General features: G+C 43.9%; 1 protein-coding gene across 6 annotated transcripts in view; it reads left to right on the forward strand.

The window, feature by feature from the left end:
• Positions 1-26,664, forward strand: part of Ldlrad4 (low density lipoprotein receptor class A domain containing 4) — a 381,472-nt gene that overhangs the window by 96,397 nt on the left and 258,411 nt on the right. Inside the window, exon 1 of one of the 6 annotated variants that reach the window (XM_026401981.2) lies at positions 8,953-9,015. The exons of the other annotated variants lie outside the window; for them this stretch is intronic. The gene's annotated coding sequence lies outside the window, so the exon portion shown is untranslated. Of the gene's footprint in view, positions 1-8,952; positions 9,016-26,664 lie in introns of those variants that run through there. 6 annotated transcript variants of the gene reach the window in all.

Here is a 26,664-nt window from a genome sequence, read left to right on the forward strand (position 1 = left end):
TATATTTGTTGATGGATTGTATGTCACCTTCTGAGAGGTGTCTGTTCAGGTCCTTGGCCCATTTATTGATTGCGTTATTTATTTGTTTGGTGCTTAGCTTTTTGAGTTCTCTATATACCCTAGAGATTAGTGCTCTATCTGATGTGTGAGGGGTAAAGATTTGCTTCCAAGATGTAGGCTGTCTAGTCACCTCACAGATTGTTTCTTTTGCTGAGAAGAAACTTTTTAGTTTGAATCCATTCAATTTATTGATTCTTGATTTCAATTCTTGCACCATAGGAGTCTTATTAAGGAAGCTGGGGCCTAATTCCATAAGATGGAGACTAGGGCTTACTTTTTCTTCTATTAGATGCAGGGTCTTAATACCTAGGTCCTTGATCCACTTTGAGTTTTGTGCATGGTGAGAGATAGGGGTTTAATTTCATTTTGTTGCATATGAGCCTGGCTTACCTTCAATTTGTTGAAGAGGCTATCTTTTCTCCAATGCATGTTTTTGGCACCTTTGTCTAATATAAGATCACTCTAACTTTGTGGATTAGTCTCTGTATCCTCTATTCTGTACCATTGGTTTACCAGTCTGTCTGGTGCCAATACCATGCTGTTTTTGTTACTGTTGCTCTGTAATATAGTTTAAGGTCTGGTCTAGTGATGCCACCTGCTTCACTCTTCCTGCTAAAGATTGCTTTAGCCATTCTGGGTCTCTTATTTTTCCAGATGAATTTCATGACTGCCTTTTCTTTTTCTATGAGGAATCTCACTCCGGTCAGAATGGCAGCTATTATGAAGACAAACAATAATAAGTGTTGGCAAGGATGTGGGGGAAAAGGTACACTCATACACTGTTGGTGGAACTGCAAACTGGTGCAGCCAATATGGAAAGCAGAATGGAGATTCCTTGGAAAATTGGGAATGGAACCACCATTTGACCCAGCTATCCCTTTCCTTGGTCAATACCCAAAGGACTCAAAACCAGCAAACTACAGGGACACAGCCACATCAATGTTTATAGCAGCACAATTCACAATAGCTAAACTGTGGAACCAACCTAGATGCCCTTCAGTAGATGAATGGATAAAAATATGTGGCATTTATACACAATGGAATATTACTCAGCAATAAAAGAGAATAAAATCATGGTATTTGCAGGTAAATGGATGGAGTTGGAGGAGATAACCCTAAGTGAAGTTAGCCAATCCCCAAAACACAAATGCCAGATGTTTTCTCTGATATAAGGAGGCTGATTCATAGTGGGATAGGAAGGAGGAGCATGGGAGGAATAGATAAACTCTAGATAGGGCAGAGGGGTGGGAGGGGAAGGGAGGGGGCAGGGAGTTAGAAATGATGGTGGAATGTGATGGACATCATTATCCAAAGTACGTGTATGAAGACACAAATCAGTGTGAACATACTTTATATACAAACAGAGATATGAAAAATTTGTACTCTATATGTGTAATAAGAATTATAATGCATTCTGCTATCATATATAAATAAAAAAATTAATAAAAACCAGGATTGGGGTTGTAGCTCCATGATAGAGCACTTGCTTAGCATGTGTGAGGCACTGGGTTAGGAATCTTAGCACCACTTATAAATAAATAAATGTCCATTGACAACTAAAAAAAAAATTAAGAAAAAAATAAAATCCAAACACAATGTTTGCATCCTTTATCCAGGTGGAATTTATCCTCTGATGTGTTGTTGATCTAGCTGAGTTTTCCCAGAGACTCACCCAGTTCTGGCATCACTTATTGCCTGATCTTTTACCCCTGATTGGAAGTGCCACCCTTATCCTGCACTAGCTCCCCACTTGCATTTGGGCCCCCTTGTTGGACTCCATTGTCCTATCTTCCTATTCTTCCAATTATTATTCTTTTAAATGATTTATTAATTATTGATGCTTTCTATATTCATTTATATCTAATATGATTTTTCATTCTTCTCTATGATTTTTTTTGGTTTTACTTCTTTGGGTTAATTTTTCCATTTTAGTTATAGAATTAAGCTTCTCTAGTTTTAAAAAATGTGGTATTTTTATTCTGAGCATGAAAAGCGTGTACCTTGGGGAGACTCGACATCCTCCTGGTGTTGAATCTTCCTGTCTCCGATCATGATACATCTTCCCACTGGTTAAGTGTTCCTTGGTGTCCAGCCTGGTTTTAAAGTTTTCTGCAGAAAACTTTACAGATTGCATTAGCATTTATTCCTGGAAACTTGATCTTTTTTCTAGGAGCTATAACTAGGCTCTTATTTACGTTGTGCAATAATATTATTTGCAGATAGCCCTTATTGTACCCCTCTTTTCCATTAAGAGGAAGTCTCCAGTCCTTTCTGAATCTGTTATCTGGCTACGCGGGCTAGTACCTCCAGTGGAGTCGAAGCAAGGGTCTCTCCGTGTCTTTTCTGGGCCTTCCATCTGGTGCTTCTCTATGAAGCCTGGTCAGGATAATTAATGACAACGAATTTCTGATCTTGAGCTGTATTTACGCTTCCTAATTAAAGCACCCGATCCCGCTGCTCTCTTGGTTGATGCTGGCCTTGCCTGCGCTGCGAGCGGATTCTGTACTGAATGTCTTATGCACACAGCTGACCTTTCTCTTCCTCTCTCTCAGGCTTCAGTATCAGTGTTACATTGCTGCTTCTAAAGAGTCAAGTATCTTTGTTTTCCACTCTTCTGGGAAAGCATAAAAATGGCTTTGGAATTGCTGGCCATAGTTGATGACCTCCGTGGAACCGGCTCGGTGCTCTTTGAGGGGTGATTCTTTGAAGATCTTTTTGTTTTCTTCTGCGAAATTCCATCAGTTCAGATAGCTTTGATAGGATGTTTTGGTGCTGTAAATTGTATTTTTCCTAGAAACTTTTCATCTCATCCAGAATTTAAAATGTATTTGTATGAAGTGGAACAAAATAGTCCTTTATGGATTGAATTGAAAGAAAAAAAAATGACTTTATTTTTTGGAACAGTTTTAAGTTTTCAGCAAAATTCCCCAGCGGCTACAGAGATTTCCCCAGGTGCCTCCTGCCCAGGTCCCCCCTCCCCTGCCCTTTGCGCCACAGTGGGACACTGTTTAAGATAGACGAGCCTGCACTGAAATCATGACCCAAAGTGTACAGTTTACTTTGGGGTTAACTTTGGGTGCTGTGCCGTCTATGGGTCTGGACCAGTGTGTAAGGACGCGTCTTCAGCAGTATAGTGTCACACAGAGTCATTTCCCTGCCCTAAACCCCTCTGTCCCTCCTGTTGATCTCTCCATCTCCTCAACCTCCACCAGTAACTGATTATTTTACTGTCTTCAGAACTTCCTCTTTTCCAGAATATCATCTGTCTGGAGGTATTGAGGCATGGGGCCTTATCAGATTGCCTTCTTCGAACTAGTGACATGCATTTAAAGTCCCTCCAGGCCCGCCTCCATAGCTCATTTCTTTTTAATGCTGAATACTATTCCCTTGTCCAGACACAGGACAGTTCCATCTCTTCATTCTCTACCAAAGTGCATCTTGGTTGCTCCCAAGTGTTTTGGTAAATATGAATAAAGCCGCCCTACGTGTCCAGGTGCAGGGCTTTTTGGGGGCATAGTTTTTCAGTTCTTTTTGGTACATGCCAAGACGTCTGACTGCTGGGTCATAGGGTGGGTGTGTGGTTGGCCTTTTAAGATACTGTCCAACAGCCTTCCCAAGTGGCTGTTCATCTCACATGCCCCCAGAAGGCTGGAGAGCTCCTCACCAGAGTGTCATGTTCTGGATTGTGGCTGTGCTAATAAGTGCCCAGTGGTATCTCTTTGTTATTTTAATTTGCATTTTCCCCATGACAAAGCTCTGGGTATCTCCTTTGATGAGGTGTCTTTTAAGAACTTTGGATTATTTTTCAATTGGTTTGTTTCCTTATTGTCAAGTTTTCAGGGTTCCTCCAGTGTTCTGGGTACAGTGTTTTAGCACAGTCTCTTGACGAGGGCGGGGCCTGCCTTCTCTTTCTCTTGGCTTTGTCTTTTGCATAAGTCTTTAATTTTAATGAAGTTCAGCTTATCAGTTGTTTCTTTCATGGGTTATTTTTTAAAATTTATTTATTTATTTAAAATTTATTTATTCTAATTAGGTCTATATGACAGCTGAACGCAATTGCAGCACAACTTTTCACTTCTCTGGTTGTACATGATGTAGTGTGTCACACCATCTGTGCAGTCACACATGTACCTAGGGTAATGATGTCCATCTCATTCCACCATCTTTCCTGACCTCGTGTCTCCTCCGCACCCTCCCTCCCCTTTGCCCAATCACAGTTCCTCCATTTTCCCATGGGTTATGTTTTTGGTGTTGAATCCACACAGCTGTTGTCATGCCTGAGGGTCATCTAGATGTTTTTCTAGGAGTTTCTTTGTGTTTTACATCCAGGCCTGTGATCCATTTGGAGTTCAGTTTTGTAAAGGGTGTAACACCCGTGTCTGGATTTATTTATTTATCGTGTGCATGTGCATCCAGCTGTTCCAGCACCACCTGTTGGAAAGACTACATCTCCTCCGTTGTGTTGCCCGTGTCCCCGGTAGGTGAAGTTGGCCTCTAGTGCTGTTCTGTTTTGGTATTCTTTTGTCAATGTGGCGCTGTCTGGAAGTTAGGCCGTGTGCCAACCCTCTTACTTTGTTCTCCTTCAAAATTGTGTGGGCTCTTCTGGATATTTTGCCTCCAAGTGTAAACTTTAGAATCAATTTGTTAATATCCACAAAGTAACTTGCTGGGGTCTTGATTGGAATTCTTGTTTTTTCAAAGAATTTTTTTTTTTTTTTCGGTGCTGGGGATTTAACCCAGAGCCCGGCATGTGCTGGGTGAGTGCTCTGCTCTGTCACTGAGCTGCACACCCAGCCCTCCCCTTTGATTTTTTTTTTCTTTCTTTCTTTTTTAATATTTAGTTTTTAGTTGTAGTTGCACACAATACTTTCATTTTATTTATTTTTATGTGGTGCTGAGGCTTGTACTCAGGGCCTGGCATGTGCTAGGCGTGTGCTCTACCGCTGAGCCACAACCCCAACCCTTCCCCTTTGATTTCTTTAATCAGCATTTTGTGTTTTTCTTTGAAAAGGTTTGTACATATTTTGTTACATTTACACCAGAGTGTTTCAGTTTTTGGAGGTGCTACTGTAAATGAGTTGTGTTTAATTTTCCCATTGCTCTTATTTATTGCTGGTAGGTAGGAAAGACTGACTTTTGTGTATGGATTTTGTATCCTGCAACCTTGCTATATTAGTTCCAGCATTCGGTTGATTCTTCTGGATTTTCTGCAATCTTGTTATCTGCAAACAAAGTCAGTTTTATTTCTTCCTAATCAGTACACTTTTATTTCCTTTTCTTGTCTTGTTGCATTAGCTAGAATTTACAGTATGTTGAAAATAAGTGGTGAGAGGGACATTTTTGCCTATTTTTTTTTATCTTAGCAGGAAATATTCTAGTTTTTCATCACTAAGTATAATGTTTACTATAATTTTTTTTTGTAGATGTTCTTTACTGAGTTGAGAATGTTCCCCTCTATTTCTAGTCTGCTGAGACTGGGTTAAATTTCGCTTCATGGCTTCATCTGAAATTTTTTAAATTGGTGAATTTAACTTATTTACATTATTGCTATGACAGTCTTGTTTTGTCACGTTTTATGTGATTATTACGTCTTTTTCATTATGCATCTTATAATTTACTTACACTTAAATGTTTTATGCAGGTTTTGTCCATGCTATCTGATATTATTTTACTTATTTGTTCTTTTTAGTTACAGATTACAGCAGAATCCATTTTGATATACTTAGACAAGCATGGAATACATCTTATTCTAGTTAGAGTCCCATTCTTAGGGACGTATGTGATGGTGGGATTTATTGTGTGGGGAAATTATGACAGATTCATTGCACTGTCTTTCCTATTCCTCTCTCCCTCAAACTCTTAGTTTGGGACCTACTTTTAGTTTGTGTTTGGTTTGTGATGTTTGTGAATACATTTTTTTTTCTAGCAAACTTTCTGATGATAACTTTATGAATTACCTTGACTTCTCCAGTGTGTTGGTGGAAGCTGCTGGCGCAGTTGGTGATGGCTGGCACAGGTCTCTTCCTCCTCCCTCTCCTGCCCTGCGTGAGGAGGAGCAGCTTGCAGTAGCTGGCGGCATTTCCTTCACACTCTCAGATGTGTCTCTACATAGGCTACGTTTCCCATTCACCTTTGAATGAGGATGAGGATGATGGTGGTGCTGGGGATGGAGCCCAGGGCCTCACACTTGCTAAGCACACGTTCCACCACGGGCCGCCCCCCAGCCTGGATGCTGCGTGTGGGTTCGCAGCCTCTAGGGACGAGGTGTCAGGAGTGTTCCTCTGTCTCCCCGTCTTTGGTCCCTGTCCCTCCTTGCCCTGATGTTTGCTGGTTGTTTAGTTTCTATATTGATGTGCACTATTACACTTCGACTTGGTTTATTACTTTGATCATCCCATTGGCTTTCATCTTACTTTTACAGTTACATGAATTCAATTTCCAGTTCTTTTGCCTTCGTCTCCCTGACTGTCTCTTGAAGTCATTGAGCCCAGAGTCTCTGACAGTAGTCCTGAGTTGGTCTGTGGCTTTTGTCCATGAAAGAGCGCCTGTGGGATACGGAGTCTTCGACTTATGCTTTATTTGTTTAGTATTTTAAGCATTTTGAGGACGTGCTCCAATGATTCATGGTGTGCCGTGTTACTGTGAAGAAGTGCGGGTTCTGCTGACGGTAGTTCCCTCTATCAGAGGACTGGATTTCGTTTTTCCATTTCTTAAGGTGTCCAAGGAGCTGTTCCTTATTTTTTTTATTTTTTATTTTTATTTTTTTTAGAGAGAGAGAGAGAGAGAGAATTTTAATATTTATTTATTTATTTATTTTTAGTTTTTGGCGGACACACATCTTTGTATGTGGTGCTGAGGATCGAACTCGGGCCGCACGCATGCCACGTGAGCACGCTACTACTTGAGCCACATCCCCAGCCCCTGTTCCTTATTTTTAAAGTCAGACTTTTACGAGTCCGGTTTTACCAGGATAGTTCTGATTGTGGACTGTTTGGGTCAGTTCTCTTTGTCACTGAGGTAATGTCTTAATACAGAGCCCCAGTGGGCCCTATTGATAGATTTAGGGCTTTTTTTTTTTATTATGGAGCTTTTTCTTAAATAATGTCTCTCTATATTTGTTTCATTCCATTGTTTGTTTTTATTTTTTTTTAGGGGTTCCAAATATGCATTTTTTGGAATCTCATTGCTCTTCTTCAAAATCTGTCATTTTTCTTCCTGATCCTTTCTAATCCTTTAGTTCTCCGCCCCCCGATCCACATCACCATCTCTTCTTTGGTTTCCTGCAATATCTCTTCTAACTTGTGCTCATTTCAAACTTATCTTCTGTAATACTTTTTCCCCCTCAAAAATTTTTTTTTCTGATTTCTTCTGGCTCCTGTTGTACTTTTCCCCTTTTTCTCACGGTGTCTTCTGGTGTTCCTTGTATTTGTGCTTCATTTCTCCTTCCTTCCCTCCTCTTTTCCATCCTTCCCTTGTGACTGCCTCTTCAAGTTTAAAAATTTTAATGGCAAATTACTGGTTTATCTTCTTGGCTTGACGTTTTAGGGAGTCTTCTTTGTCCGTGGGTATGTTTTATGGCGTTCTCCCACTTCCTTTTTTTCCATAGGAGAGCTTTTTTATGGCTTTTCCCATTCCCTTCTCATTACTCACTTGGAAGGAGTTGGATTTTCCGAGTCCAGCTCTCCTGGAGGTGGTGTGGTGTGGAGCTTTCGGCCTCTCAACCCAGAGCCTCTCTCTGTGCTCCATCGGAGATGTGCTGTTTCCCACAAACATGGCTCATCGGGGAGGATTTTTGGGGTATCGTTTCACCTCTTTGGATTCTCTGAATGTGCAGGTCCTGCAGGACCTCCGCCCCGGCTCTGCTCAGACCAGGGCTCGCAGCGGTTGTGGCAGACTCGGGATGCCGCTGGTGTCCTTCAGCACGCGAGCCCCTTCCCTCCTCGGTGCCTCTCTTCTCTGCCCCTCCGTGCGGCTTCTGCCCGAGCACAGCTACCTCTGGCCGTCCATCCAGGTAGTTGGAATTCTCTCAATTCTTATCCATCTTCCAGTTTCATGGAAAATCAAGTTTGAAAATTCAATGAGACCTTTTCGTCGTCAGTTTGCTTTTGTTTCTTCTTCGGAGGGGAAGGAAAAAGCCATTCGTCCATCTTTACAGATGAGCAAAGTAGTTTCACAAAGATCTGGTTTTGTGATCCTGCCATCCACCAAAAGGCAGAGCGGGGCTTCAAAACTGAGTGCAAAGCTCCATCACTGTACCATGGTCTTTTTTCAGTACTGGGCACAGTAGATCCGTTATACAACCAAAGCGACCCCAGTCTCGTTGGGCATTTGGGGACTTCATCATCCTCCAAAGCCTTGTCTCTGCTCGATCTCCTTCCTTCTCTCTGCCCCTCTCTCCCTCCTCCACGCTTTATTCCTTCTGGGACCAGAAAAGGGATCTGTAGGTGGGACGAGACTCTCTATTCTCATCTCTCGTCCTTCCTGCAACTTCTGTGACTGTGATTGGCATTTCGCGTCCTCTGCCATCTTTCCTTTCTGCCCCCACCTTGGGTTTTCGTTTTTAGACTGGCACCTGCTGACGTGTGTCCTCCCTTTGTTTTATTTAAGGGGTCCTCGCGACAGACATCCTGGGGAGGTGAGAGGAGAGTGGGGAAAACCGGATCTCTCCCCGCTCCGCTCTGGTCTCACACATTGATAGCAGTCGGGCTTCCAGACACAGATCTAAAAACAGCACCTGCCGCTCTGGACTGTGACAGCGGATCCCAGCCCCAGCGTTGGTGGATTTGTTTGTGAATGTTTCTGAGAGTGTAAAGGTTACTGTCACGCATATGTTTACTCTGTGGAGATAAGGTTCTGGTGAAAATAGAACTGAACTGGGCCGTGTTCTCCATCTTTGCATTTCTGTGAAGAACACAGTGCAGTTTCCAAGAATTGTTGGTGGATGTTCCTCTGAACGTAAGAAAACAAGGCGCAGTGGCTCACACTTGGCGTGGCTGGAGGGAGCACCTGGGAGCCTGGTCTGTGCGTCTGTGTTGGTTTCAACTGGGGGACAGGCGGGGAGGAGGGAGATGTCCGTGTTTTAGCGTGATGCTCTCCTGCCAAGAGGACAGCCGTGAGTCGGGGGCGTGTTTTGTTTTAGGTTTGCCCTCTTGGGGTAGAGGAGGGAGGAGGAGGTTACTTCTTTGCTGAAATTCATGAAACAGTTTACATTTCTCCTTTTGCTTCATTTGTGATATCTGTGATGTGCACTTTGAGCAAAGTGGTAGACTCTCTGGGTAGGAAAGGGCAAAGTGTTGGTAATTTTACTTCCCACAATTTAGGGGCTGCCTTTTCTTGTGGCTTGAGAAGGGTATTCACTTACTAAAAAGATTGGCTTTGCAAAAAGTAATGTGTTGTGTGGTGAACACATTATCTCTTAGGTCTTTTTTCCCCTTCTGTATGTGTATTAAGCTTTGTGTTCTTTTCAGAGGTGAAAGTAAAAACTTAGTGTAAATACATGAATGAAACCAAAATAGGAACAGTCTGACAGGGCAATGGTAATGTCCTCTTTTTTAAAGATTAGATAAAATGGTCTTTTTATTGAAATAGTAATAAAAGATCATGAAGAACATTTTGAAAAGAGACAATCAACAGTTTTAAAAAGGAAATAAAAATCACTCAGTCTTACTTCTAGTACTTTTGTTTTTGGTGGGGGGTGTGCCGGGAATTGAGCCCAGAGGTGCTTTACCACTGAGCTAGCCCCCATTTCCTACTGAACCCAGAGGTCTTTGCCACTGAGCTACACCCCAATTTTTTTTTTTTAGCAAGGTCTTGCTAAAGTTGCTGAGGCTGGCCTTGAACTTGTGATCCTCCTGCTTCAGCCTCCTAAGTAGCTGGGATCACGGGCATGTGCCGTCGTGACTGGGAGTAGCTTTTCACTTTTTTGATAATGTCTTTGTATATTTCTTGATTTTGATGAAGCATAAATTTCCTGGTTTTTTTTGATGGTCTCTGCTTTTGGTGTCATATCCAAGAATTCATTGCCCTGTCATTATTGAGAAGCTTTTCTTCTTAGAGTTTTTATAGTTTTAGCCCTTATGTTTAGATTTTTAACCATTTTGAGTTATTTTGGTATAAGATGCAAGCGACCAGCTTGATTGTTTTGCATGTGGGTGTCCAGTTTTCTCCACTTACATGTCGAATAGACTGTTTCTCACCCATTGAAGGGTCTTGGTACCCATGTAAAAAACCATCTGACCATATGTGCAGGGTTTCATTTCCAGGTCCCTGTTCTACTCCATTGTGTGTCTGTCTGTCCTTATTAGTATCCTGCTGCTTTGATTATTGTAGACTTGAAGCAAGTTTTGATATTGGAAGATTGAGTCTTCCAACTTTGTTCCTTCTTTCAAGTTTTTTGTTTTGCTTTGATTAAGGATCTCTTGATGTTCCATATGAATTTTTTAAAAAATATTTATTTTTTAGTTATAGGTGAACATAATATCTTTATTTTATTTTTATGTGGTGCTGAGGATGGAACCCAGTGCTTCACGCATGGTAGGCGAGTGCTCTACCTCTGAGCCACAACTCCAGCCCGTTCCATATGAATTTGAGAATGGACTTATCAGTCTTCAAAATACTTATTTGATAGGGAATATATTGACTTTGTAGGTCATGTTGTATTGTATTGACATCTTAGCCATCCTCAGTATTCCAGTCCTTGAGTCAATAGAATGTCTTTCCATTTATTGAAACAGATTATTAATTTTTAAAGCATTGAAGCAATGTTTTTGGTTTCCAGTATATCCGTCTATTTTACATTTTATGTAAAGCATAATATTAAATATATTTGAATCACCATGTGATGTTTCAGTATGTGTATACATTGTGTAATGTTCAAATCATTAAACCTTTGTGCAATGTTTAAATCCAACACTTATTAGTTTTTATGGTGAAAACATTCAAAATCTTTTCTTCTAGACTTTTGAAACATATGGTACATTATCTTACTGTGTAATGGCTCCGAAGAGCTCTGGCCTAGTACCAATGATTGACTTTTCACCATCCTTCCCTATGCATTTGTCTGTCCAGCCTCTGGTAACCACAGCTCACGTGTGAGTGAGATCATGCAGTGTGTACTGTCCTGTGTCTGGCTGACTTCAGTTCACATAAAGATCCTCAGTTCCATTCATGTTGTTGTGAATAATAAGATTTCACTTTTGTAGCTGAATAGGATTCTACCGTGCATGATTCTTCTGCACACTCCTTAATTAAGTTTATCTGTAACTATTTTATTATTTCTTCTGCTATCATAAATGGAATTGTTCTCTGAATTTCCTTCTGGGTTGCTCATTGTTAGTGCATACCAGTACAATGGATGTTTATATGTTGATTTTGTTTCCTGAAACTTTGGTGAACTTATTAGTTCTAATAGTTTTGGTGTGCATGCATCTGTGTGTGTAAAACATTTATGATTTTCTACATTTAAGATCATGTCAGCTGTGAACAGAAATACTTTTACTTCTTCCTTTCCTATTTGTATACTTTTTGTCTTTCTTGCCTGATTGCCCTCTGTAGGATTTCCAGTATTATGTTGAGTAGAAGTGGCAAAAATGGGCTTTCTTGTTCTGCTCTTCACTTAGAGAAGTAGTTCTCAATCCTTCACCTTTGAGTGTGATGTTACTTGTAGGGTTTTTATAGATAATCTCTAGAACGTTGAGGCAATTTCCTTCTGTTTCTGGTTTGTTGAATGGGTGTTGAATTTTGCCAGGTAATTTTCCTGCTTCAATTGAGACAATCGTGGGGGTTTTCCCCACATTTGTTCTGTTAATGGGATATATTTATTGATTCTATGCATTGAACCTCCTTTCATTCCAGGAATGAATCCACTTGTTCATGTTGTATAATCCTTTTAACGTGCTGCTCAATTTGATGTACTATTATAGTCAAGTTCTACTTAATGATGTTTTGGTCAGGGATGGGCTGCAAATACGATGGTGTTGGCATAAGACTCTATTGCTTATGACATTGTACTATCTTAGTTTGTGAAAGGACATTCTATGGTTTGCACAAACATCACCTAACAGTGCATTCCGAGAACACATCCCCATCATAAATGGCATGTGACTGTATTTTGTTGGAGGTTTTGTACCAACTATTCATGAGGACATTTGTTTGTAATTTGTAGTTTTCTTATAATGTATTCATTTGACTTTGGCATCAAATAATACTATTTTTTAAATAGTTTGAGAAGAATTGGTATTGATTTTTTTTTAAATAAAGGCTTGAAACACTTGGTCCTTGGTTTTCCTTTTGTGAGAGGTTTTGCTTGCTGATTCGGCCTCCTTCCTACTTATAGGTCTACTCAGATTTTCTGTTTCTTCATGATTCAGCCTTAGTAGGTTGTGTGACTCTAGGAATTTATCCTTTTTCATCGAGGTGGAAAATTTGTTGGCATAAAATTGTTCCTGGTACTTTTAATTCATGTAAAATGAGTAGTAATGTCTCCACATTCAATTCTGATGTTCTTAGTCTAGCTAAATGCCTAACAATTTTTTTGGATCTTTTAAGAAATTATTTTTTTCTCTCATTTTTCTAGACTCTGTTTTACTTTTGTTCTATTCCAATTTTTGTTCTTTTCTTTCTTCTTCTAGTCTTGAGTTTCATTTGTTCTTTCTCTGGCTCCTTGGGAAACACCGTTAGGGTGTTAATTTGAGATCCTTCTCTTTCTTTTTCTTCTTCATCTGTCTCTTTGTCCTCTTCTGCTCCCTCTCCTAATTCTCCCCTTCCCCTCCTTCAGCTTAAGAGATAACGGTCTTGGGCTGGGGATGTGGCTCAAGCGGTTTCGCGCTCTCCTGGCAGGCGTGAGGCCCGGGTTCGATCCTCAGCACCACATACCAACAAAGATGTTGTGTCTGCCAAGAACTAAAAAATAAATATTAAAAATTCTCTCTCTCTCTCTCTCTCTCACTCTCTATTTAAAAAAAAAAGAGATAACGGTCTCACTGTGTTGCCCACACTGGCCTCAAGCTCCACTGGTCCTCCTGCCTTGGTCTCAGCCACCAGCTGCTGCTGGGCACCTAGTGCTGAGCCACCCCGTGCCCCTACCACGTGCCACTGCTCTCCACGCACTGTAAACTACGAAAGCAAGCTCACACCTGCTTGTGTGGCTGTGAGAGTCCAAGAGAGAAGTGTCTATATTTTAAATACCACTGCAAGGAGAAAACAGAATCTTTCTATGATTTAGGTTGCAATATTTCTTTTCTGTAGAGTGTTTTGTTGGTTATATCTTTTTTCATTAAAAGTTTTTCATGATTCCATATAATTTTATGGATTCTTCCAATTAATTGGTTTTTAAAAAAATTTTTTCTCATTCCTTTCCTCTTCCGCTCTTTCTTTCTCTCCTCATTTTTCCTTCTGTCTCCCTTTCCTCACACATTTTTTTCCTTTCTCTTCTCTTTCTTCTTCTCATATATGTTAGTCATAAGTTATTGTCATTGATGTTTAACTTTTCAACCTACGATATGATTTCTCACCCACTTTTTTCATTGTTTAGAAGAATGGTATAAATTATTAGCAATAAATTTTTAAATGTCCATATTATGATTTGTTCTGAAATTACCACTATCACTGGTGTTACTGTCTCCTCTCAAAGTGGTGCTGATGATTGAACTTAAGTACCTCAGTTATGCTGACAATAAGACATAACCCCAGATCAGGGCTTATAATAAGAGACAAGTGCTCATTAAAAGACCCTCCCAGAATAGAAGAAGAGGAATCCATTATAACAGATGGACAAACAATATAGGATATCAGAAAATGTGAGGAAATAAACCAATAAGATGTCTTCAAAAGTTTTTAATCCCCCAATAACTGAACCCACAGACTTTGAAATGGATGAAATGCCAGACAAGGAATTACAAAAGTTGGTTATTAAAATGATCCACAAATTAAAAGGAGAGCTAAGGAATGAATGAAGGAAGGAAATGCAAGATATAAAAGAACATTTCCATAAAGAGATAGAAATGGTGAAAAAGAACCAAACATAAATCTTGGAAGCAAAAGACACAATAAATCAAATATGAAACTCAGTTGAATGCCTCTCCAGTAGATTAGATCAAGTAGAAGACAAAGTTTCAGAGCTTGAAGTGAGGTGGATACCTTTGAACATTCAGACAGTATGAAAGAAAAAATGAGAAACTATGATCAGGATATAGAAAAACTCTGGGACAACTACGAGAGATCAAACTTAAGGTTCATAGGTATTGGGGACAGAGCAGAGATACAGGCTAATGACATTGATAGCCTATTCAGTGAAATGATAGAGGAAAATATCCAAGCCCTGGGAATAAGATGGACATCCAGTTACTGGATACATTTACAATCCCAAGTAGACAAGACCCGAGAAGAACCTCTCTGTGACACATTATAATTAAAATGCCAAAAACCCCTAATAAAAAAATTAAAAGTTGGAATAGAGAAATGCTGGTCACATTCAAAGGAAAACCAGTTAGAATAACAGTAGATTGATGACAAGAAACCCAGAAGGAGGACTTGATCTGTCAAGCCCTGAAAGAAAATAATGATAGCCAAGGTTGTTCTATCTAGAAAAACCATCCTTCACAATCAAAGAAGAAGTTAAAACCTTCCACAATAAGCCAATTTAAAGGAATTCATGACTACTAAGCCAGCATGGCAGAAAATACTTAAAGGAAGCCCACACAGACAAGAAGAGAAGAGCAATCAAGAGCTTGGGAAGGAATAAATCTTAATTCTTCAATTAAAAGACACAGACTGACAGGTTGGATTTAAAAATAAGACCCAACTATCTATTACCTGCAAGAAACACGTCTCACAGGTAAAGACATTTCCAGGTTGCAGATAAATGGGTGAAAAATGATACTTCATGCAAATGGAACCCACAAGCAAGCAGGAGTAGCTGTTCTCATATCTGCCAAACAAATTTTAAGCCAAAATTAGAAGAGACAAACAATTTCAGTACACATTGGTAAAGGGGACAAACCAAAGAGAATATATAATTATAGTAAATGTTTATGCCTGAAAGATTGGTACAATGAGTTGTATTAAGCAAATACTACTCCACATAAAGATGCAGACAGGCCACAGTACTGTAATACTGAGTGATTTCAATGCCTCTCCCACTAATAGGTAAGTCATCCAGACATAAAACCAGCAAAGGTACCACAAAGTTAAAACATACTATAAGTTAATTGAACTTAATGAGTATCTACAGATTATCTCACCCAACAACAGCTGAATGCATTTTCTTTTCAGCTGCTCATTGAACTTTCTTCAAAATAGATTATATATTAGGCCACAAAGCAGGTCTTAACAAATGTAGAAAATTTGAAATAATTTCTTGGAATCTTATCATATCATAATGGAATGAAATTAGAAATCGACAGCAAGAAAAACTAGAGAAATGGTGTAAACACATGGAGAATGACCATTACACTTTTGAATCACAAGTGGCTCATCAAAGAAATGAGAGGAGAAACTTTAAAATATTTAGAATCAAGTGAGAATGGAAATACAAGATGCCAAAATATCTCGGAGACAGTGAAGGCAGTTTTAAGAGGAAAGATTATAGCTCTGAGCTCCTATATAAAAAGGTTAGTTCTTTCAGCATAAAAGACTCCTCAAGTCTTCATCTAGTACGTCCAACGCCTGTGCTTTGTCAGCGACAGTGTCCACCACTTTATTTTTTCCCTTAGGTTCATGTTTTCCTGTGTTTTGTTTTTATTTTGAGGGTTCTTCTTATTTTTATGTGTTTTTTTGTTGTTATTGTTGTTATTATGCCGTGCGCTTTTGTGATGAACATTTTAGGTATTTGGAAAAAAAAAAATAGCTACCTTCCCCCTGTATTTCTGGAGTGGCTCTGTGCTGGGGAAGACTCCACTGCTTGGCTGGGCTTTGCAATCAGTCCCTGGGGAGGATTAGGTCCTTCTACTCCTGATTTTGGTGATGTGCCTGGCCTGGCCTGTGTGCAGGTTTTTCAATTCCCCTGTACACCTGCCGTTTTAAAATCTTCCTGAGTCTCTCTTTGGCAAACAGGCCAAATATTCCATGGTGTTCCTCTGCCCACGACCTCCTGTCCCTGGTGTCTGGGGTCTGTAGTTTTGCTGTGGTTTTCAGTGCTGTTTCCTGTGGTTTTTCCTAGCCTGGGATCTGAGCTGGGCTGCTGACTGAGACTCCAGCCGCCCTCAGACATGTTAATGTTGCAAATTAGGTCCGGTCTGCTTCCTGCTGAGGGAGGGAAGCTGGACTGCTGACCAGGAAGGGGACGGGGCAGAGGTAAATGGAGAGGCCACAGCATCACCTCAGCCTGCACCAGTGCGTGCCATTGCTCCGTGGAATCCCACACGGTCAGGCCGTCCCCCTGCTCAGGTTCAGGTTTGACACCCCAGAGATGGGTCAGAGGTAGGGACTCCAGTGGCCAGGAGTCTTAGCATTAAGTGACCTGGAGAAGCTCAGGGATAGAGAGGACTCCATCCTGTAGACAAAGGCCCTCAAGTGAGTGGAGAAGCTCTCTCAGGAGGAGGAGAGCGGGGCTGTGCACTGTTGGAGATGATCCGCTGGGAGCCTGTGGCTGCAAGGTACAGGGGGTCAAGGTCCCCTGCCATCGGTGGCAGGTAGTTTCTGAAGGTTGAAGTTGTCCAGCGATGAGATGGTCTGCTGTTTGAGTCAGCACTTTCCCTGTTTGTTTAAGGGAAAGCCACGCTGTATTGTGAGCTGCCAGGTCCAGTACTCTGCCGATCCATTTGCTGGGTAACCACTGCAAAAAGGGACCAACTTTTTTTTTTTTTTAATGACAGATAAACATGATTGTGAACTCATTTGGGGAAATTTAACAGGTGATGACTGATATGAAGGCTGGTCCTTGCTCACTTGGCTGTGACAGCTGCCTTAGGCCCACCGTGACACAGGCCCCCTGCGTCGACCAGAAAGGGTCCTGATTCCTCACCCTGCTTTGCCCTCAGGTGACACTGGCCTTGGCTTGTGTGTTCCCTCCAACCCACAGGCCTGCAGCCAGGCACGGCTGGACGCTGATTATTGTTATTCCTGGCTATCTTTGGCTTTTGAAATAAGTAAAGTTTTCTCAACTTTTGGTGGAGCAGAGGGTGGGAGCTCTAAGTGGGCCCTGGAAGGGAGAGATGATAAGCCTCAAGCTGCACTAGGTCTTGGGGAACAGTCCCTCTCCAGTGATGGACACCTCAGGGCTCAGCCAAGCTCCTGCCACCCAGGACCCAGGCTCTTAGCTTCTTGCTGGTTGTCTCTTGTTATCAGTGGAAGGGAAGAAAAAAATCACACCTCTAAGGCACTTTGGAGGCAGGTTTATTTTAGGGTCAGACTGAGAATAAGGTCCTGGGAGGGTCTCTTCTGCCCTTGGGAAGTTGTAACCTAACGGGGGTAGAGCAAGGTGACACAAGTGAGGACACGCATGTGCTGCATTGTATCCAGCGAGGACATCAACAGTGTCCACCAGTGATGATCCTGCTTAGATTCTGTTCTCCGTGCTGCCTTGGGCCTTGCCTGGTAGACCTCGTCCTTCCATTGTGGTATCAGTACTCAAGAGCGTCAGTATGACAAAACGTCCCTGAGATTTGGGGGTTGAGCCATTTCCAGGTTATCCAGAGTCACCATGAATGGTTATGAGAAGGACATTGGTGAGTGTGGGTTTTCCCATTTCTGTCTTCAAATGCACTGGCCCGTTGTTATTTATTTGCTTAAAAATCTCCAATATTTTTCAACAAGGTAAAATATGGGATGCAGGCGTGCTGGGCTTTCTTACATAAGGCCTCTCGGAACTGAGTCAAGGAAGGTGGACGCACACGGCTCCTTCACCAGGCAAGCCTGAGTGGTGGGAAGGTCCCTTCCTGGCCCCGGGAGAATTTCTGTATTTTTATGTCCCACTTTTCCCCCTTTGATCTCCATCGATCTCCCCGGTGTTCCTGTTTCTCCTCAGAGGAGGGGGGCGTGGGGATAGGAACATAAAAACCCCACCATGTTTTGCATTGAGAATGGCCTTGGAGGTTTGCACCACGTACTTGTGAGTTGAAGGCTCATAGAAGCATCCGCTTGCCGCGGAGGGAGCGGAGTTAGCGGCACACATTTAGTGTTCTGAGCACCAAAGCAGCATCCTCTGCCGGAGCCTGTGGCTCGCTGAGAAGACCCCCGACGGGGCCACAGGATCCTCACTCTGTCATTCACTCCAAATACGCTTCAGAATGCCTGTCCCCATTTTTCTGTCACCTCGATGTGTATGATGCACTGACGTTTTGGGTGGTGATGATTTCGAGGAAAGGGGAGACGTCAGGTTTGGAGAGCAGGAGATGCAGCTTTCCTTACAGCGACCCCAGGAACTTGTTGCGCCTCCCTCTGGGTGATGGTTGCATGGCTTGACCCCACTCCCACCCCAGCCGCAGTTCCACTGTGGCCCTGGGCCAGGTTTGCGCTGTCCCATCTGCTGGAAGGTCAGGACATCACCCTGCTGGGTCTGTCCGTGCAGGTTCCCTGGCAGTTGAGTGAGGTCATCCGAGTTGGTCCAGATGCCTCCCCGTGGCCCACGTCCCTGTCAGGTGTGGTGGCCACAGGTGAGGCTGCCTGGTCCACGCAGGGCTTTGTGGCAGGATGAGGGCTATGGGCTGCGTGGTTCCCCTCCAGGGCCGGTGTTCCTCTCCTTGGTGCTGTCTGCTGGGCTCTGCCCGCGGCCAGTCTGAGCAGGCCCCCTGCAGACCCAGGCTCAGATCTGGACAGATAGCTGGTGGAGCTAATGACTTGGAGCGGCCACTGAGGATGGGGCTGGGGCTGGGGCTCAGGGGCAGAGCACTTGCCTAGCACGTGTGAGGCACTGGGTTCTATTCTCAGCACCACATAAAAATAAGAAAAATAAAGATCCACGGACAACTAAAAAAATATTTTTTAAAAAATGAAAGCCCATGGGTACCGCTGTCTGGCTGAGAAACCTCTGAGTCCCCAGGTTGCAGCTGGGTGACCTTTCCATCGAGGTCTCCTGGCTCCAGGTGTGATCCGGATGTTTCTGGCTGGATCTTCACAGAAACAGACACACATTTTTGAAGCCAAGTTGAATAAAACAGGTAGAAAATTAGAAGGGTTACAACAGCCAAAGATCGTTTGCTGGATCTAAGAGTATGGAAAGCAGTTTGCCAGGAGTGAGAAGGGAAGGCCAAGGTGACACATCCAGTTGTCCTTGAGCGTGGCTTGTAGGTACTTGGATTATGGGCAGGAAGGTTCCTTTGGACTCTGATCATGCAGATTACACGAGAGGGAGGCGGATCCTACCTGTGAGCTTGGTGGGCACTTCAGGCCTCTGTGGAAGAGCTTAAGTGGAAAACTACTTTTTATTCTTCTTTGCTTAAGGTACGAGAGCCTGACTCGTCTTTTGCTAATCATGTGTCTAACCAGCACTGTGTGATGTAGTTATCAGGTTACTCATCAAAATGCCGACTGGCAGCCAGGGCTGGAGAATAATAGGAATGGGGGCAGGAGGGCGTTTGCTGACAGCTGCACTCTGCTTCCCTTAATGAAAATCTCCAGGACCGCACCCGAGGAAAAGGAGACTGGGAATTAACATGCAGGTTTCTCAAGTGCATGTGTGTATGTTTTAATTATCCCAGCGCCCAAAAGAGCTTTGTCTAAACAGAGTGGAGCCTGTCATGCACCGTGTCAGGCTGAGTCTGGGAGTCAGCTCTGAGGACGGCTTTGCATTCTTAACTACCGCACGTTGTCTTTGAATTAGTGATGGCTTATGACCTTGGCGTTCAGGAACTGTTTTGACAGCTGACGATGATAATGCTAGTTCTCATTTCCATGATAAAATATGTAGTGTCAGGAGCAGTACTGTAATAAAAATAAAATAAATATTGGTTGTGGTCTCAGAGGTGCCTTAAGTCTTTATACTCAGTCTCATTTTTAAAAATGTGAAACATTTTAATTGCCAAATCAGCAGGCGCTCCTCGGTGGAGTGGTAATACAGCGCAACCCTTGGTATCTTGCAATGCCTTGTCCTCGTCACAAGTCTACAGTCAATTCCAGATACTGTGCACAGTCTTTGCTGCCATCTCTACTAGACCTGGTCTTGTCATCAGAGATTCTGCATTAGCAAACATGACTGTTATTGTGAACTTTAAAGATTGGTCTCAAGTATACTGTGGATATGTAGATGTTTTGTTCCGGTTTTTACAAAAACATGCCTAATCATCTGATCTGCAAGATACTTGCCACTAATGTTGGGTAACTTTGGCAGTGAGGGTTATAATGTTGGTTAGTTCATTTATCTCTATTTCCAGTCTTTTTCACAGTGAACATTACTGCCTCTTAAAAATGTTCTCTAGTGACAGATATTATTTGAGTTCTTGAGTAGGGGCACATGTCATGCAAGTAGAAAGTGACTTTTAAAATCCTCTGTGGAAGCACTTTATTCTGTTTCCTGCACATGTGAAGACGGTGGAGTTGAACTCGGTGATGCTTCGAGTAGTATATGCCCGGGAGTCTTTCAGTCCTTCCTTATGAGAGAAAGAAGGATGGCAGGCAGGGAGGGGCAACCAGCCCAGCAGGCAGAAGTGATAAACTAAGGGTTGACAGTGATGCTGGGGTCGGGCTGGAGCACCGGTGTGGATCTGAGCCCAAGGCCCATGCGCTCCAGGTTTGGTCCTCTGCGTGGTGCTGTTGGAAGGAACCTTTAAGAGATGGGACCTCATAGGAAGTTTTAGGTCACTGGGTCATGACCTTGAAGGGAATTGTGGGAAGCTGGTCTCCTCCCCTCTCCATCTCTGTTTCCTGGCCGCCAGGAGTGGAACAGTTTGCTGTACCTCGCACTCCCCACCACGTTGTGCGGCCCTCACCACAGGCCCAATGCATGGAGCTCATCAGTCATGGACTGACGCCTCTGAAACCACGAGGCACCATAAACCTGCCTTTTGTAAAAGTTGATTATCTCAGGTATCTTGTCACAGTCATGAGAGCTGACTAACACTGGGCGTGCAAAGTGCTATGAGGGCGTGGAGCAAGGAGCCCAGGACAGTGTCCTTGTCCATAAGCAACTTAACAGTTTTTTTTTTCTTTTGCTTTTTATTTTTTATTTTTTTTTATTGGTTGTTCAAACCATTGCAATGCTCTTGACATCTCATATTTCATACATTAGATTCCAGTGGGTTATGAACTCCCATTTTTACCCCAAATACAGATTGCAGAATCACGTCGGTTACACGTCCACATTTTTACATAATGCCCTATTAGTAACTGTTGTATTCTGCTACCTTTCCTATCCCCTACTATCCCCCCTCCCCTCCCCTCCCATCTTCTCTCTCTACCCCATCTGCTGTAATTCATTTCTCTCCTTGTTTTTTTTCCCATTCCCCTCACAACCTTTTATATGTAATTTTGTATAACAATGAGGGTCTCCTTCCATTTCCATGCAATTTCCCTTTTCTCTCCCTTTCCCTCCCACCTCATGTCTCTGTTTAATGTTAATCTTTTCCTCCAGCTCTTCCTCCCTGCCCTGTTCTTAGTTGCTCTCATGATATCAAAGAAGACATTTGGCATTTGTTTTTTAGGGATCGGCTAGCTTCACTTAGCATCATCTGCTCTAATGCCATCCATTTCCCTGCAAATTCCATGATTTTTGTCATTTTTTTAGTGCTGCGTAATACTCCATTAACAGTTTAGCTGGGGAGATAGGAAAGGATCCTGAGGACCACATAGTGGCCTGCTGCTGAATTGTCCAGTCCATGGAGAGCCGTGCAGTTTGTGTGAAGCAACCTTGCCCACCCCGCACTCCTACGAGCATTGGCCAGCATCATGTAGCCTGTGTGTGAGTTCCCTCCATGACATTTGCCTTTTCTGATAGTACCTGTTTGTGTCCCCGTGTGGAGAAATGTCCTAAGAGTAAATGGTCTTGATACTGAATGTCATTCCTGTAAAAGCCCGTTAGATGGATGTCATTCCAGTCAGAGGGGTGCCGTCTCAAAGTCACCAGGATTTCCTAGTTGGGTTTGACCTTTTTTTTTTTTTTTTTTTTTAATGAGCCTCCTATAGACATGATTTGAGACTTAAAGTAAATATCTGTTTCTGTAAGTCTTGAACTCACGACGTTGTGTGCGCGTCCCACGGTCAGCAGACGTTCTGGACTAGGCCCCGATCGCTCCTCACCTGATCCGGAGCCTGGTTTCTTCCCAGCATGGTCTTCTATTAATGGCACGACTCAGAGTCATGTCGAAAGTTCGGCTAAAACGAAGTATTTGATCCTTTGAATTTGTATTTGTATTTCTTTACCCCTGGCTTGACCAGGGTAGGATATAAGCTCTTATTAAAGATCAGGATCTGGAATATATTTGTTTGATGTTGAAAACTTCAACAGAAAAAAAAAATCCTTCTGAATAAATGTGAGAGTGGTCTGATCTTTGTCTTCTGAATTTGTTCACTTAATGTCTCTCAGAGTGAAGCAAAGCACACACACACACACAAACAAAAAACAAAATTTGTAACTTCCTGCTTCCTGTAGCAAGAATACGTGGGGTTCAAGTTCCATTCTTAAGGCAGATTCAATGGCCGTTGCCCCTAGTTCCTGACTCTCTGGAAAGGCTTCGGGGCCATGTGGGTCATGGCTGATCTTCGTGACGGGTGTGTCCCTGAGGCTGCCAGGGCCACAGGACCCTGAGTGAGGAGCAGAGTGGCTCAGCCGGATGTGGTCTCTGTGTCTGTCAAATCCTCTTAGAGGCGGAAAGAGTTTCTTGCTTGTCAGCTGCAGTCCTGTCTGATGGCTGAATTCCTCCCCAGCACCCGACAGCAGCCTCGGTGGTGGGTGCTCACCGTGTCACCAGGCAGCCCATTTCAGATTTGCATGATTTTTAATTATTGAAGAGCCCAAGAAACACCAAGGAGTTCCTGCACGTGAGTGAAAACCCACGTGCCCACACTTCACACTCAGGTCCTAGCCATGGCCATCGGAGCCACCAGGAGTGAGAATACTGTCCACATAGGATGGGAGTGCAGGGACTGGGGTGGCCACGCCTGTTTGAGTCCAAGACTACAAGAAGAGGAGGTGCTGGTCTGGGAGGAAGGATCCCTTTGTGGTGTAGTAAAATTGGGTGTTATTGGGGGGCTCTGCACTTAAGACTGAAGACCATGGCTAGAAACGAAGGATTTGGAGCTCAGGGAAGGGATCCTGCCCAAAGTTATAGGTTTGGGGTCATTAGGACATAGGTGGCTGTCAAGATGGGTCTGTAGACGGAGACGATGGCTGTGGGACTCTGGGACGCCAGTGCTCGGGGCCAGGCTCAGAAGGAAGAAGAGCAGACCTGTCAGGAGGCCACCTGGAGAGGGGGAGGGCCCTGCTGGGTGCCAGGTCTCTTCTGGATGTCTGCACGGTGCTTGCCTGCTTTCTTGTCATCTGTCCTGCTTCTCCACGCCCTGGCTCCTGGGCATGGACACCAGGTTCTTGGGGAACACCTGCAGCTGCAGAAGGTGCCCCTGGACAAGGCCTGTTGGAACTTTGTGTGGACAGTAGGTCCCCAGCGTCATCTCACCTTGCTTTTCTTCCACCCACTTTGGAGCTAGACGCTACTTTGCGAGATGACCAGCTCCGACTCTCTCACTACCCGTGGAAACTGGAGACTGGAAAAGCCAATTAGGCCCAGGGAGGGCAGCGGGAGCCCAGGCCTTGAAGAACTCAGTGCCCACCTCGCCGACTAGCCAGGCATCACCTCTTCCTGCCACTTTTTGTTTTTCTTCTTCTTCTTTATTTTATTTTATTTTCTATGTTGCTGGGGATGGAACCCAGAGCCTGCAGCATACCAGGAATCCACTCTGCCACTGAGATGTCTCTTCACCCTTCTGACCAGAGTCTGTTCACCTGGCAGAGCTGGGACTTGCTGTGTGTGGTGGTCATTTATTCTATCAACGAGGTCCTGTTGGTCGTTGGTTACTGTAGTGCTGGGTCCAGCTGCCCAGCTGCTGCGTGGACACAGTGGCGGGGCCCAGGCAGGGAAGGGTCCTTTCTCTCATTGGTCTATGATGGGCAGGTCACAAGGGTGCACAGCTCTGGCCCTGCCCCTCTGGCTTTCAGGTGAGCAGGGCTGCTCCAAGTTGCGTTTTGTCTCCCTCTAATCTGGCAGCCATCGCAGAGCCTCTCCGACTCTGGCCTTACCTGTCTGTGAAGCAGAGAATTACCTGACCCTGGGAAAAGAGCAGCTTCATAGCTGGGTGTGGTGGTGCATGTCTCTCATCCCAGCAGTTTGGGAGGCTGAGGCAGGGGAGTCACAAGTTCAAAACCAGCTTCAGCAACTTAACGAGGCCCTAAGCAACTCAGTAAAACTCTGTCTCAAAAGAAAATGTAAAAAGGGCAGGGATGTAGCCAAGTGGTTAAGTGCCCCTGGGTTCCATCCCTGGTATCAAAACCAAACAAACAAACAAACAAAAAACACCCAGCCTCATAATCGATGTGAATGAGAATGTGAATGAAATGCCTACACGTGACACGTGTCCACCCTGATATGGTAGTGTGCAAAAGAATCAGGTACAGGACTGGGGTTGTGGCTCAGCAGTAGAGCACTGGCCTAGCATGTGTGAGGCCCTGGGTTCGATCCTCAGCACCGCATAAAAATAAATAAACAAAATAAAGGTATTGTATACAACTAAAAAAAAATATTAAAAAAAAGAAAAAATCAGGTACATAGCCATGTTCCTTGAAAAACTCTTGTCTCTTTAAGTCTGAAGTGCTACGATTGGGAAATGCTAAGAGGGGCTAATAAGATTTCCAGAGTGCTCCAGACCTCTGTGGGCAAAACCACTACAGAATGCATTGTTTCCTGACTTGGACAAATTTATGCATTGAGTTAGAAATGCCAATATGTGTATATATATGTATGTAGGTATATACGCACACACACACAAATATATGTATGCAAATAATGTATTCTATATGTGTACAATTATATATAATATAATGCACACAGATGTGTGATATATACCATATACACTACACATAATTTATGTATAACGTATATCTCAGAGATAAGCTCACCTGTTATTTGTAATAGTCCTCATGAAGCAAATCCCTCTCTCAGCCGACTGCGGCCCCTGGAGCTGTCTGCTGTCCCCTCTGTCCGCTGGGCTGGCTAGTGTTGTGATTTCTGCCTAGAGGGCAGCGGGTGGTGGAGAAGGAGGGACATGTTTTCTTTTTTTTGTTTGTTTTTGTTTTTTGCCTGAGGAAGCTCAGTCGGCGTGCATGCGTATCAACTGAGCGGACATCCAGTGAGAACGAGAGGACCACGGCTGTCCACGGGATGAGGAGGCCCAGCCCTCCTAGGCAGAGGGCAGTGACCTCAGGAGCGGTAGACGCTGTTCTCTTTACATCTTTGCTCTTTCCGGGACTGCTTCTGGTGTACTTGTGTCTGCTTTTAGGGGCGCAGGAACCCCATGCACTCCCTGCCCTTGGGGAGCTCCCCAGCCTGGTGCAGATGGATAAGGGAACGATGCTGAGAGACGGGTGTCCTGAGGCTGCGCCAGGGGAGCTTGCGGGGCCCGTGGCCCAGGCTGGCTGTGGGTGGGCAGTTGATAGCTTGGGGACTGCAGATGCCTCCTGGGCACTCTCAGATGGCTGCAGCGTGAGGTTTGCACTGGGAGTGGAGGGGGACACTGGACCGTGGGAGGGCACAAGTGCTCTTGAGCTCGAGCCGCGTCCTAGCTGCAGTGGGGGCCATGGAAGAAGCCAGGCAGAGCGGCACCTGTCTCGGATCTGCATTTTTGAGAGTGCCTCTGTGCCACCACACCTAGATAAATGCTGATCACCTCTTAGGACATAGTGAAAATGAACGTCAGGCTCTTTAGGTAAATATTCTTTCCTCAAGTGTCCTCTCTTTTGATGACAGACACTGCGTGGGCTTACGCTGTCCCACGGGCCCCCTCCCCTGTCTTCCACTTCATCTCCGAATCCGAGGTCACCGGATTTGGTCAGCCCACCTGACCGCTGCCCCGCCGCACCTGCCAGCTGGAGTGGGTTCTGGGGAGGTTTGAGCACCAGTCGCTGGAGTCCATCTCCATTAGTGTGGAGTGGTTGGTGTATGGACATCTTTAATACCCAGCCAATGCACTAATTAAATTCCTGGTTGCAAATGGCCCTTCAGGCAGGGAGCCGTGCTGATGGCATAGCATTTCTCAGTAAGAAGTGGATTTTATATCCTGACCATAATTCACAGTAAGAAATAAACGATGCATTGTGACCAGGTTCACAGGCGCTGCTGCACGTGTGTATGTCACTCTAGGGAGCTCTCCCAAGGAGTTTGGTTTTGGCTCGCTTTGTTAATTTTGCAGCTTAGTAAGGAGTTACCACCCAAAGTTGGAAAACCCTTGTCCTGTGGGATCTCATGGCCCTGGGTACAAGCGATGTGGCTCGTGGTCTCCATTCCTGCGCTGGGTGGGCACACAGGGAGACGGCCAGGGATGCACGTGGGAGCTGGGCCTCGTGGGATGCTGTGGTTTCAGAGTCGCTCTCCCTTTGCCTGTGTTTGAGTCAACACTGCTACGTCCTCGGTGGTTCCAGTGTGACCCCGTTCTGTGCAGAAGGGCGACACTCTGAGAGCCTGCCCC

The sequence above is a fragment of the Urocitellus parryii genome, chromosome 13 (genome assembly GCF_045843805.1).
Source record: "Urocitellus parryii isolate mUroPar1 chromosome 13, mUroPar1.hap1, whole genome shotgun sequence".
Classification (NCBI taxonomy): Eukaryota; Metazoa; Chordata; class Mammalia; order Rodentia; family Sciuridae; genus Urocitellus; species Urocitellus parryii.